The following is a 13192-nucleotide window of genomic DNA, read 5'->3' as shown; positions in this document are numbered from 1 at the left end:
TAACCCGTTTTATAAAAGTGACAGTGCCCTCGAAGACAGTGTTTGTAAGATATATTGACACAGTTTGCCGGGCCAGGCCAGGCCAAACAACTTCTTCTCTGGCCTAACGTCACCGTGCCAATATTTCCTCCAAACACTGGCTTCTCGGGCTTTATCACTTAAATGTTTGTGGCAGAAATGTCACCGTCTTGAAGGTAAAAAAAAAAACTACAAATTCCACCAAAGAGCAGTCTACAAAGATCTGAACAAATTTGTCCAAATGGAAGAGATGGATGGCTAATGCAGAAAGAGAGAATAGATTCTAGCACCACCATAACTTTCACAAATACAGAGACATGCAGCCATGGTGTCAGTCTTTTTCGACTAGCCAGTGCATAGAGACACCTACTGATAAGATCTGGTGATGCAAGTTTGAATAGATTAGAATGCAATAGAATGAGTGACATTCAATAAAATGTACTTCATGAAAAGGGGATATTATTTTTAATGAAAATGTTGAAAGTAGTTGATGTAATAATTGAATATATGGATTTTACAGGCAATCAGTTCCTACAATGAGCGCCAGGGAACCAACATCTGGTGGGCCATGAAATTCTCTGAAAGGCTGGTAATGGCTCACATCAACAACATAATCCCAGCCACCCTGGACCCAACCAATTTGCATACAGCCCCAACAAATCCACAGATGAAGCAATCTCTATTGCACTCCACACTGCCCTCACCCACCTGGACAAAAGGAATACCTACAGTTGAAGTTAGAAGTTTACATACTATGTAAACTTCCGACTTCAACTGTATGTAAGTATGTGTTTATTGACTCCAGCTCGCATTCAACTCCATAGTCCCCTCCAAGCTCATCACCAAGCTCAGGACCCTGGGACTGAACACCTCGCTCCGCAACTAGATCATGGACATCCTGACAGGCCGCCCCTAGCGGTAGACAACAACAAATCTGCCACGTTGACCATAAACACTTGGAGCCCTCAGGGGTGTGTGCCTATTCCCCTCCTGTACACCCTGTTCACTCACGACTGCATGGCTATGCACGACTCCAAAACCATCATTAAGTTTGCTGATGACACGACTGTGGTATCACCAACGACGATGAAGCAGCCTTTTGGGAGGAGGTCAAATACCTGTCAGTGTGGCGCAAGGACAACAAACTCTCCCTCAACGTCAGCAAGAAAAAGGAACTGATTGTGGAAAACAGGAAATGGGGGACTGGGGGACCCCCATCCACGTAGATGAGTCTGTAGTGGAATGGGTCAAGAACTTCAAGTTCGTCAGTGTTCACATCACTAAGGAAGTAAAATGGAGGAAGGGTACAGTGGCTAGGTTAGATAATAATAAGAGTAAAATAAAGAACAAGAGTAGCAGCAACAAATTATGATTGTAAAAACTATGCAGTTTTTTGTTTTTTTACGTGTTATTTCTTACATTAGTACCCCAGGTCATCTTAGGTTTCATTACATACAGTCGAGAAGAACTACTGAATATAAGATCAGCATCAACTCACCATCAGTACGACCAAGAATATGTTTTTCGCGACGCGGATCCTGTGTTCTGCCTTACAAACAGGACAACGGAGTGGATCCTAAGCAGCGACCCAAAAAAAAAACGACTCCGAAAGAGAGGGAAACGAGGCGGTCTTCTGGTCAGACTCCGGAGACGGGCACAGCGCACACCACTCCCTAGCATTCTTCTTGCCAATGTCCAGTCTCTTGACAACAAGGTTGATGAAATCCGAGCAAGGGTAGCATTCCAGAGGGACATCAGAGACTGTAACGTTCTTTGCTTCACGGAAACGTGGCTTACTGGAGAGACGCAATCCAAAGCGGTGCAGCCAACAGGTTTCTCCACGCATCGCGCAGACAGGAAAAAACATCTTTCTGGTAAAAAGAGGGGCGGGGGCGTATGCCTTATGACTAACGTGACATGGTGCGATGAAAGAAACATACAGGAACTCAAATCCTTCTGTTCACCTGATTTAGAATTCCTCACAATCAAATGTAGACCGCATTATCTACCAAGAGAATTCTCTTCGATTATAATCACAGCCGTATATATCCCCCCCCAAGCAGACACATCGATGGCTCTGAACGAACTTTATTTAACTCTCTGCAAACTGGAAACAATTTATCCGGAGGCTGCATTCATTGTAGCTGGGGATTTTAACAAGGCTAATCTGAAAACAAGACTCCCCAAATTTTATCAGCATATCGATTGCGCAACCAGGGGAGGAAAGACCTTGGACCATTGTTACTCTAACTTCCGCGACGCATATAAGGCCCTGCCCCGCCCCCCTTTCGGAAAAGCTGACCACGACTCCATTTTGTTGATCCCTGCCTACAGACAGAAACTAAAACAAGAGGCTCCCACGCTGAGGTCTGTCCAACGCTGGTCCGACCAAGCTGACTCCACACTCCAAGACTGCTTCCATCACGTGGACTGGGAGATGTTTCGTATTGCGTCAGATAACAACATTGACGAATACACTGATTCGGTGTGCGAGTTCATTAGAACGTGCGTTGAAGATGTCGTTCCCATAGCAACGATTAAAACATTCCCTAACCAGAAACCGTGGATTGATGGCAGCATTCGTGTGAAACTGAAAGCGCGAACCACTGCTTTTAATCAGGGCAAGGTGTCTGGTAACATGACCGAATACAAACAGTGCAGCTATTCCCTCCGCAAGGCTATCAAACAAGCTAAGCGCCAGTACAGAGACAAAGTAGAATCTCAATTCAACGGCTCAGACACAAGAGGCATGTGGCAGGGTCTACAGTCAATCACGGACTACAGGAAGAAACCCAGCCCAGTCACGGACCAGGATGTCTTGCTCCCAGGCAGACTAAATAACTTTTTTGCCCGCTTTGAGGACAATACAGTGCCACTGACACGGCCTGCAACGAAAACATGCGGTCTCTCCTTCACTGCAGCCGAGGTGAGTAAGACATTTAAACGTGTTAACCCTCGCAAGGCTGCAGGCCCAGATGGCATCCCCAGCCGCGCCCTCAGAGCATGCGCAGACCAGCTGGCCGGTGTGTTTACGGACATATTCAATCAATCCCTATACCAGTCTGCTGTTCCCACATGCTTCAAGAGGGCCACCATTGTTCCTGTTCCCAAGAAAGCTAAGGTAACTGAGCTAAATGACTACCGCCCCGTAGCACTCACATCCGTCATCATGAAGTGCTTTGAGAGACTAGTCAAGGACCATATCACCTCCACCCTACCTGACACCCTAGACCCACTCCAATTTGCTTACCGCCCAAATAGGTCCACAGACGATGCAATCTCAACCACACTGCACACTGCCCTAACCCATCTGGACAAGAGGAATACCTATGTGAGAATGCTGTTCATCGACTACAGCTCGGCATTCAACACCATAGTACCCTCCAAGCTCGTCATCAAGCTCGAGACCCTGGGTCTCGACCCCGCCCTGTGCAACTGGGTACTGGACTTCCTGACGGGCCGCCCCCAGGTGGTGAGGGTAGGCAACAACATCTCCTCCCCGCTGATCCTCAACACTGGGGCCCCACAAGGTTGCGTTCTGAGCCCTCTCCTGTACTCCCTGTTCACCCACGACTGCGTGGCCACGCACGCCTCCAACTCAATCATCAAGTTTGCGGACGACACAACAGTGGTAGGCTTGATTACCAACAACGATGAGACGGCCTACAGGGAGGAGGTGAGGGCCCTCGGAGTGTGGTGTCAGGAAAACAACCTCACACTCAACGTCAACAAAACTAAGGAGATGATTGTGGACTTCAGGAAACAGCAGAGGGAACACCCCCCTATCCACATCGATGGAACAGTAGTGGAGAGGGTAGCAAGTTTTAAGTTCCTCGGCATACACATCACAGACAAACTGAATTGGTCCACTCACACAGACAGCATCGTGAAGAAGGCGCAGCAGCGCCTCTTCAACCTCAGGAGGCTGAAGAAATTCGGCTTGTCACCAAAAGCACTCACAAACTTCTACAGATGCACAATCGAGAGCATCCTGGCGGGCTGTATCACCGCCTGGTATGGCAACTGCACCGCCCTCAACCGTAAGGCTCTCCAGAGGGTAGTGAGGTCTGCACAACGCATCACCGGGGGCAAACTACCTGCCCTCCAGGACACCTACACCACCCGATGTCACAGGAAGGCCATAAAGATCATCAAGGACATCAACCACCCGAGCCACTGCCTGTTCACCCCGCTATCATCCAGAAGGCGAGGTCAGTACAGGTGCATCAAAGCTGGGACCGAGAGACTGAAAAACAGCTTCTATCTCAAGGCCATCAGACTGTTAAACAGCCACCACTAACACTGAGTGGCTGCTGCCAACACACTGACACTGACTCAACTCCAGCCACTTTAATAATGGGAATTGATGGGAAATGATGTAAATATATCACTAGCCACTTTAAACAATGCTACCTTATATAAATGTTACTTACCCTACATTATTCATCTCATACGCATACGTATATACTGTACTCTATATCATCGACGGTATCCTTATGTAATACATGTATCACTAGCCACTTTAACTATGCCACTTTGTTTACATACTCATCTCATATGTATATACTGTACTCGATACAATCTACTGTATCTTGCCTATGCTGCTCTGTACCATCACTCATTCATATATCCTTATGTACATATTCTTTATCCCCTTACACTGTGTACAAGACAGTAGTTTTGGAATTGTTAGTTAGATTACTTGTTATTACTGCATTGTCGGAACTAGAAGCACAAGCATTTCGCTACACTCGCATTAACATCTGCTAACCATGTGTATGTGACAAATAAAATTTGATTTGATTTGATTTGATTAAAAGTGTGTGTGTGTGTAATGTATGTGTGCGTGTTCGTGTTGTGTCGTTACATGTGTGTTATGTGTGTGTTTGCTTATGTAGTGTCAATGTCGTGTGTGTGAGTGATTGTGTATATGGTGTGTATACACTACCGGTCAAAAGGTTTAGAACACCTACTCATTGAAGGTTTTTTCTTTATTTTGACTATTTTCTACATTGTAGAACAATAGTTAAAACAAACTATGAAATAACACATTGAATCATGTAGTAAGCAAAAAATGTTTAAACAAATCAAAATATATTTCATATTTGAGATTCTTCAAATAGCCATCCTTTGCCTTGATGAAAGCTTTGCACACTCTTGGAATTCTCTCAATCAGCTTCCTGAGGGATTCAACTGGAATGCATTTCAATTAACAGGTGTGCCTTCTTAAAAGTTCATTTGTGTAATTAATTCCTTCTTAATGCATTTGAGCCAATCAGTTGTGTTGTGACAAGGTAGGGGTGGTATACAGAAGATAGTCCTATTTGGTAAAAGACCAAGTACATATTATGGTAAGAACAGCTCAAATAAGCAAAGAGAAACGACAGTCCATCATTACCTTAAGAGGTAGGAGAGCAGGAAAAAGTCCAGGCCCCAGAAAAGATACGTGCACATTTTTCCACACCACTTTTGAAACTGTGGTGCCACCTCTACGCAGGACACCATACATACTGTATGATGACTGGGCTGTCACCTCACAAAAAAACACATTCCTCTGTACTCATATGACATTTAAAGGGGAATTTCACGCTGGGGTAATCTGGGCTTGTTTTCATCATGTCTGAGGCATTTCCAGGACAGTGAGATGTGTTTCACACATAATTGCCCAGGAGGAACGCAGGTCAGGGATTTGCGTGCTGAATGATACACCCTATAACAGCTTCCGGTGAATTGATGAGGGGGAAGGGGGGGGGGGCATATAGTCCTGCTTTCTGGCATTTTGCAAAGGATTAATGTTATACTGATTGCACTATATGTTTTTGTGGAGAGCCATTGGATGTCTAACAACAATCCTTTGGGCAAAACTGAAAGAACTAACCAGATGCAATGGCTTTATGTGATTCATCTCATCAACATGAAGTACATGATGGAGCATCTATTAGCTACATGGTGACATTCAACCATACATGTTCCAACCCGGAATATAGTGAAGTGGATTCGAAACAAAGAGTTGGATTTAGCTAACTAATGTTAGAAGCTCAGCAACAGCTAATGCCAGCACCAAGAGGGCAGATGACAAATACGGTGCCTAACTAAGTTATTCTTCCTGCAAGCCACCTAGCTAGTTAGCTAACTTTAGTATTGCTGGCTAACATACTACTGTGTTAGAGTGGGAGGGAAATCTAATTACTTATCTGTTTGCTAACTTAGCTAGTTATGTAGCTAGGTAGCTAGCTAACTAGCTAAATTAGCGATCTTAACAACTATCTGTTGCCACCCAAAGCTAGGTTTAGTGGAGATGGCTAGCTAGCTATACTGGCACCTGCTAACTTATTATGTGCCACACCTCACATTTGTATCTTGTTTCTAACATCGGCAACTGTAAATAATTGAAATAGCTAGCTATGTAACATAATTGATGAGGGTTTACATTTGTTAGGATTATGACCTTGGATGCATTTTAATCTCACAAAAATATGCAAGGTAAGATTCCAAACATACAGTGCCTTGCGAAAGTATTCGGCCCCCTTGAACTTTGCGACCTTTTGCCACATTTCAGGCTTCAAACATAAATATATAAAACTGTATTTTTTTGTGAAGAATCAACAACAAGTGGGACACAATCATGAAGTGGAACGACATTTATTCGATATTTCAAACTTTTTTAACAAATCAAAAACGGAAAAATTGGGCGTGCAAAATTATTCAGCCCCCTTAAGTTAATACTTTGTAGCGCCACCTTTTTCTGCGATTACAGCTGTAAGTCGCTTGGGGTATGTGTCTATCAGTTTTGCACATCGAGAGACTGAAATTTTTCCCATTCCTCCTTGCAAAACAGCTCGAGCTCAGTGAGGTTGGATGGAGAGCATTTGTGAACAGCAGTTTTCAGTTCTTTCCACAGATTCTCGATTGGATTCAGGTCTGGACTTTGACTTGGATATGTTTATTTTTGAACCATTCCATTGTAGATTTTGCTTTATGTTTTGGATCATTGTCTTGTTGGAAGACAAATCTCCGTCCCAGTCTCAGGTCTTTTGCAGACTCCATCAGGTTTTCTTCCAGAATGGTCCTGTATTTGGCTCCATCCATCTTCCCATCAATTTTAACCATCTTCCCTGTCCCTGCTGAAGAAAAGCAGGCCCAAACCATGATGCTGCCACCATGTTTGACAGTGGGGATGGTGTGTTCAGGGTGATGGCTGTGTTGCTTTTACGCCAAACATAACGTTTTGCATTGTTGCCAAAAAGTTCAATTTTGGTTTCATCTGACCAGAGCACCTTCTTACACATGTTTGGTGTGTCTCCCAGGTGGCTTGTGGCAAACTTTAAACAACACTTTTTATGGATATCTTTAAGAAATGGCTTTCTTCTTGCCACTCTTCCATAAAGGCCAGATTTGTGCAATATACGACTGATTGTTGTCCTATGGAAAGAGTCTCCCACCTCAGCTGTAGATCTCTGCAGTTCATCCAGAGTGATCATGGGCCTCTTGGCTGCATCTCTGATCAGTCTTCTCCTTGTATGAGCTGAAAGTTTAGAGGGAAGGCCAGGTCTTGGTAGATTTGCAGTGGTCTGATATTCCTTCCATTTCAATATTATCGCTTGCACAGTGCTCCTTGGGATGTTTAAAGCTTGGGAAATCTTTTTGTATCCAAATCCGGCTTTAAACTTCTTCACAACAGTATCTCGGACCTGCCTGGTGTGTTCCTTGTTCTTCATGATGCTCTCTGCGCTTTTGACGGACCTCTGAGACTATCACAGTGCAGGTGCATTTATACGGAGACTTGATTACACACAGGTGGATTGTATTTATCATCATTAGTCATTTAGGTCAACATTGGATCATTCAGAGATCCTCACTGAACTTCTGGAGAGAGTTTGCTGCACTGAAAGTAAAGGGGCTGAATAATTTTGCACGCCCAATTTTTCAGTTTTTGATTTGTTAAAAAAGTTTGAAATATCCAATAAATGTCGTTCCACTTCATGATTGTGTCCCACTTGTTGTTGATTCTTCACAAAAAAATACAGTTTTATATCTTTATGTTTGAAGCCTGAAATGTGGCAAAAGGTCTCAAAGTTCAAGGGGGCCGAATACTTTCGCAAGGCACTGTATTTGGTCCTCTTGCAGAATAGTTGCTGGGACTGCACATCTCCTGTAAAGACATGGTTGTGGTCTTAGCATTTTACACTTTTGTCGAAGGGACATAGGGCAACACACCTTTGTTGGTAAAGATATCAACGAATCGGACCGGCTAGCGTAGTTTTTAGGGACAATGAGGGGACTTTGGGAGCTGCTTTTGAGAGATGGGGGGACTAAAGAAGGTGTGAAAAGTCTTAGGAAGACAGTTCTTACACAGTATGAATTGTTGTGTATGGGAGATTGAGGAGAAATTGTACATTTACTGTCTAAGCACAACCCTGCACAACCAAAAAACCCTTCACCATCTCAACGTACTGTCTGTAAACCTCTCCCAGCCCATTGATTTTGACAAATCATTATTGTCAATAGTAGCCATTTGCAGGGGAATGATGTCTTTGTATTGTGTTTTGAGAATCTGCTGATAGAAGAATGAGGTGGTTGTGTCATTACTGTCTTGATTTTATACTTTTGAGTGTCCCTTGCTGGTTTCTGTCCTACAATCTTATTGTGCTCCATATCCGCAAGGTGTGTCCGCTCCCTCAGGCTTGTGTACCCAAATTGCAGACACTTTGGGGTATTTTTCAGCAGGGCACTGTGGAATGATTCCAGATAACCTGAGTTTTACAAAAATAAATGTAAAAAGAGAAGCTTGGTTGACTAAAATGATTACATGGTCTGGAAGGTACTATGTGATCCTCATGCTACCTCCAACCACCTGTAACCCCATAACACAAACACAAACCATACAAACACTACCTAATTCATATTTATACCATGCTTACTGTAAATCGAGCTATCTTAGCTGTCGGCTTGTAAATATTAAGGCCAACTTACTTTCAACTAGTGCAGAGCTGGGGGTTGGAAGCACGTTGGTGGAATCAGATTATGTACCACCTACAACAAAATACACAACAATACACTATTTAACCACCCCGCTAATTGTATTGATCTCTATTAGACTGGCTAGCTAAGCATACCTAACATAGGCATTTCAAAATTGTCAGGTAACTAGTATCACTAAATTGTTAGCAAGATTGCTAGTCAGCTGAGACCAACTAACAAACAATAGATAACTTATACACATTGCTGCCAACACACAATAATAGTGAGTTAATTATATTGACAGTTCTATTTTGAGGGTGGGTACCAAAAAAAAGGATATTCTTTATTTCTGACATGTTTTGTTGGTTATTCTTTATAAAAAACATTTTTGGGCAGAAATGCCTTCTGGAACATGTGAACTTCATGTGCCTTAATATCAAACGTGTATGCCATCTGTAAATACTAATACAATTGTTAAGATACGAGCCTAGTTGGTTTAGACATGGAAAAAGGCAGGAACCTTTTCGCTAGCCATGATTGGCTGAGATAATGGATGGGCTGGACATGCCAAGAGACAAGTTCAGATTTGTCTGCTATGCAGTCACATGCGCCGAATACAACAGGTGTAGTAGACCTTACAGTGAAATGCTTACTTACGAGCCCCTAACCGACAGTGCAGTTTCAAAAAATACGGATCATAATAAGAGATAAATGTAACAAGTAATTAAGGAGCAGCAGTAAAAATAACAATATTTGCAGGGGGGTGCCAGTAGTGAGTCAATGTGCGGGGGCACCGTTTAGTTGAGGTAGTATGTACATACATGTAGGTAGAGTTAATTAAAGTGACAATGCATAGATGACAAGTGGAAGTGGTGTGGGGAGGAGCAATGTGAATAATCTGGGTAGCCATTTGACTAGATATTCAGGAGTATTATGGCTTGAGGGTAGGACCTGTTCAGAAGCCTCTTGGTCCTAGACCTGGTGCTCTGGTACAGCTTGCCGTGTGGTAGCAGAGAGAACAGTCTATGACTAGGGTGGCTGGAGTCATTGACAATTTTTAGGGCCTTCCTCTGACACTGCCTGGTATAGAGGTCCTGGATGGCAGGAAGCTTGGCCCCAGTGATGTACTGGGCTGTTCGCACTACCCTATTGAAGTACCTTACGGTCGGAGGCCGAGCAGTTGCCATACCAGGCAGTGATGCAACCATGCTCTTGATGGTGCAGCTGTAGAACCTTTTGAGGATCTGAGGACATATGCCAAATCTTTTCAGTCTCCTGAGAGGGAATAGGTTTTGTTGTGCCCGCTTCATGACTGTCATGGTGTGCGTGGACCATGTTAGTTTGTTGGTGATGTGGACACCAAGGAACTTGAAGCTCTCAACCTGCTCCACTGCAGCCCCATTGATGAGAATGGGGGCTTGCTCGGTCCTCTTTTTCCTGTAGTCCACATTCATCTCCTTTCTCTTGATCACGTTGAGGGAGAGGTTGTTGCACGACACGGCCAGTTCTCTGACCTCCTCCCTAGAGGCCCTAGTGTCTCGTTGTTGTCGGTGTTTAGGCCTACCACTGTTGTGTCATTGGCAAATTTAATGATGGTGTTGGAGTTGTGCCTGGCCGTGCAGTCATGAGTGAACAGGGAGTACAGGAGGGGGCTGAGCACACACCCCTGAGGGGCCCCTGTGTTGAGGATCAGCGTGGCAGATTTGTTGTTACTTACCAATACCAACTGGAGGCGGCCCGTCAGGAAGTCCAGATCCAGTTGCAGAGGGAGGTGTTTAGTCCCAGGGTCCTTAGCTTATTGATGAGCTATGAGGGCACTATGGTGTTGAACTCTGAGCTGTAGCCAATGAATAGCATTCTCACATAGGTGTTCTGTTTGTCCAGGTAGGAAAGGGCAGTGTGGAGTGCAATAGAGACTGCATCATCTGTGGATCTGTTGGAGCGGTATGCAAGTTGGAGTGGGTCCAGGGTTTCTGGGATGATGGTGTTGATGTGAGCAATGACCAGCCTTTCAAAACACTTCATGGCTACAGACCTGAGTGCTACGGGTCTGTAGTCATTTAGGCGGGTTACCTTAGTGTTCTTGGGCACAGGCACTATGATGGTCTGCTTACCTCTCAGGGAGAGGCTGAAAATGTCAGTGAAGACACTTGACAGTTGGTCAGCGCATGCTCGCAGTACACGTCCTGGTAATCTGCCTTCTCCGGTAGAAGGCCCTGCCTTTATTTTGTCACACTCACAACCGTAAGCTATTTTTTGTAATTAGCTCGCCATTAATTTGTCAAAGGCTTTGTCAACTATGTCTTATGGTCATTATTTGAACTGACGTTAGCTAGCTAGCTAATGAGCTGGAAATGAACCTAAACAAGTTGGTTTTAGACACCTGGTTTGCTATATTGACATACAGTGCACTCAGAAAGTATACAGACCCCTTGACTTTTACAACATTTTGTTAAGTTAGTCTTATTCTAAAATTGATCAAATAAAAAAAACACTCTACACACATTACCCCATGACAAAGTGAAAACAGGTTTTTAGAACTTTTGCAAATGTATTAAAGATTAAAAAAAACAGATACCTTATTTACATACTTATTCAGAACCTTGAGCTCAGATATATCCTGTTTCCATTGATCATTCTTGAGATGTTTCGACAACTTGATTAGAGTCCACCTGTGGTAAATTCAATTGATTGGACATGATTTGGAGAGGCACACGCCTGTCTATATAAGGTCCTACAGTTGACACTGCATGTCAGAACGAAAACCAAGCCATTAGATCAAAGGAATTGTCCGTAGAGCTCCGAGACAGGATTCTGTCAAGGCACAGATCTGGGGAAGGTGACCAAAACATTTCTGCACCATTGAAGGTCCCCACAGTGGCCTCCATCATTCTTAAATGGAAGAAGTTTGGAACCACCAAGACTCTTCCTAGTGCTGGCCACCCGGCCAAACTGAGTAATCGGGGAAGAAGGGCCTTCATCAGGGAGTTGGCCAAGAACCCGATGGTCACTCTGACAGAGCTCCAGAGTTCCGCTGTTGAGATGGGAGAAGCTTCCAGAAAGACAACCATCTCTGCAGCACTCCACCAATCAGGCCTTTATGGTAGAGTGGCGAGATGGAAGCCACTCCTCAGTAAAAGGCACATGGCAGCCCACTTGGAGTTTTCCAAAAGGCACCTAAAGTACTCTCAGACCTTGAGAATCTAGATTGCCAACCGTCACATCTGGAGGTAACCTGGCACCATCCCTACGGGGCAGCATGGTGGTGGCAGCAACTGTAAGGATGTTTTTCAGCGACAGGGAATGGGAGACTTGTCAGGATCGAGGGAAAGATGAACGGAGCAAAGTACAGAGAAATCTTTGATGAAAACCTGCTCCAGAGCGCCCAGGACCTCAGACTGTGGGGAAGGTTTACCTTCCAACAGAACAAGGACCCTATGCTCACATTCAATACAACGCAGGAGTGGCTTCGGGACAATTCTCTGAATGTCCTTGAGTGGCCCAGTCAGAGCCCAGACTTGAAGCCGATAGAACATCTCTGGAGAGACATGAAAATAGCTGTGCAGCCACCCTCCCCATACATCCTGACAGAGCATGAGAGGATCTGCAGAGAAGAATGGGAGAAACTGCCCAAATACAGGTGTGCCAAGCTTGCAGTGCCATACCCAAGAACATTCAAGGCTGTAATCGCTGCCAAACGTTCTTCAACAATGTACTGAGTAAACGGTCTGAATACTAATATAAATTGAATATCAGTTTTTATTTTTAATATATTTAAAAAAATGTCTAAACACCTGTTTTTGCTTTGTCATGTGGTATTGTGTTTAGATTGATGAGAAAACAAAACTAACCAATTTTATCAAATTTTGAATAAGGCTGTAACATAACAATATGTGGAAAAAGTTGATTGGTCTGAATATTTCCTAAATACATTTTAAAACGGATTGGTTTATTGGTGTTAAAATGCACCAGGACCACCAGGCTGCTGATGTCATGCAGCTTGTCGTTTTTGTGTTATACTTTTTCATAACAACAACGACAAGTTTGATGTTAGACAACAATAGAAACTTCATGTGTCATTGCAACAACTGTCAAAAGACATAGTATAAACAAGCCTTTAGTCTTGAAATCTTTGGTTTTTTAGTACACTACCATACTCCCTCTGTTTAGCACATGGCCCCAGAAGTGAATCCCTAAAGAGATGGCTTAAGAG

This window comes from Oncorhynchus clarkii, chromosome 12 (assembly GCF_045791955.1).
Source record: "Oncorhynchus clarkii lewisi isolate Uvic-CL-2024 chromosome 12, UVic_Ocla_1.0, whole genome shotgun sequence".
NCBI lineage: Eukaryota > Metazoa > Chordata > Actinopteri > Salmoniformes > Salmonidae > Oncorhynchus > Oncorhynchus clarkii.
This window is presented reverse-complemented; position numbering follows the sequence as displayed.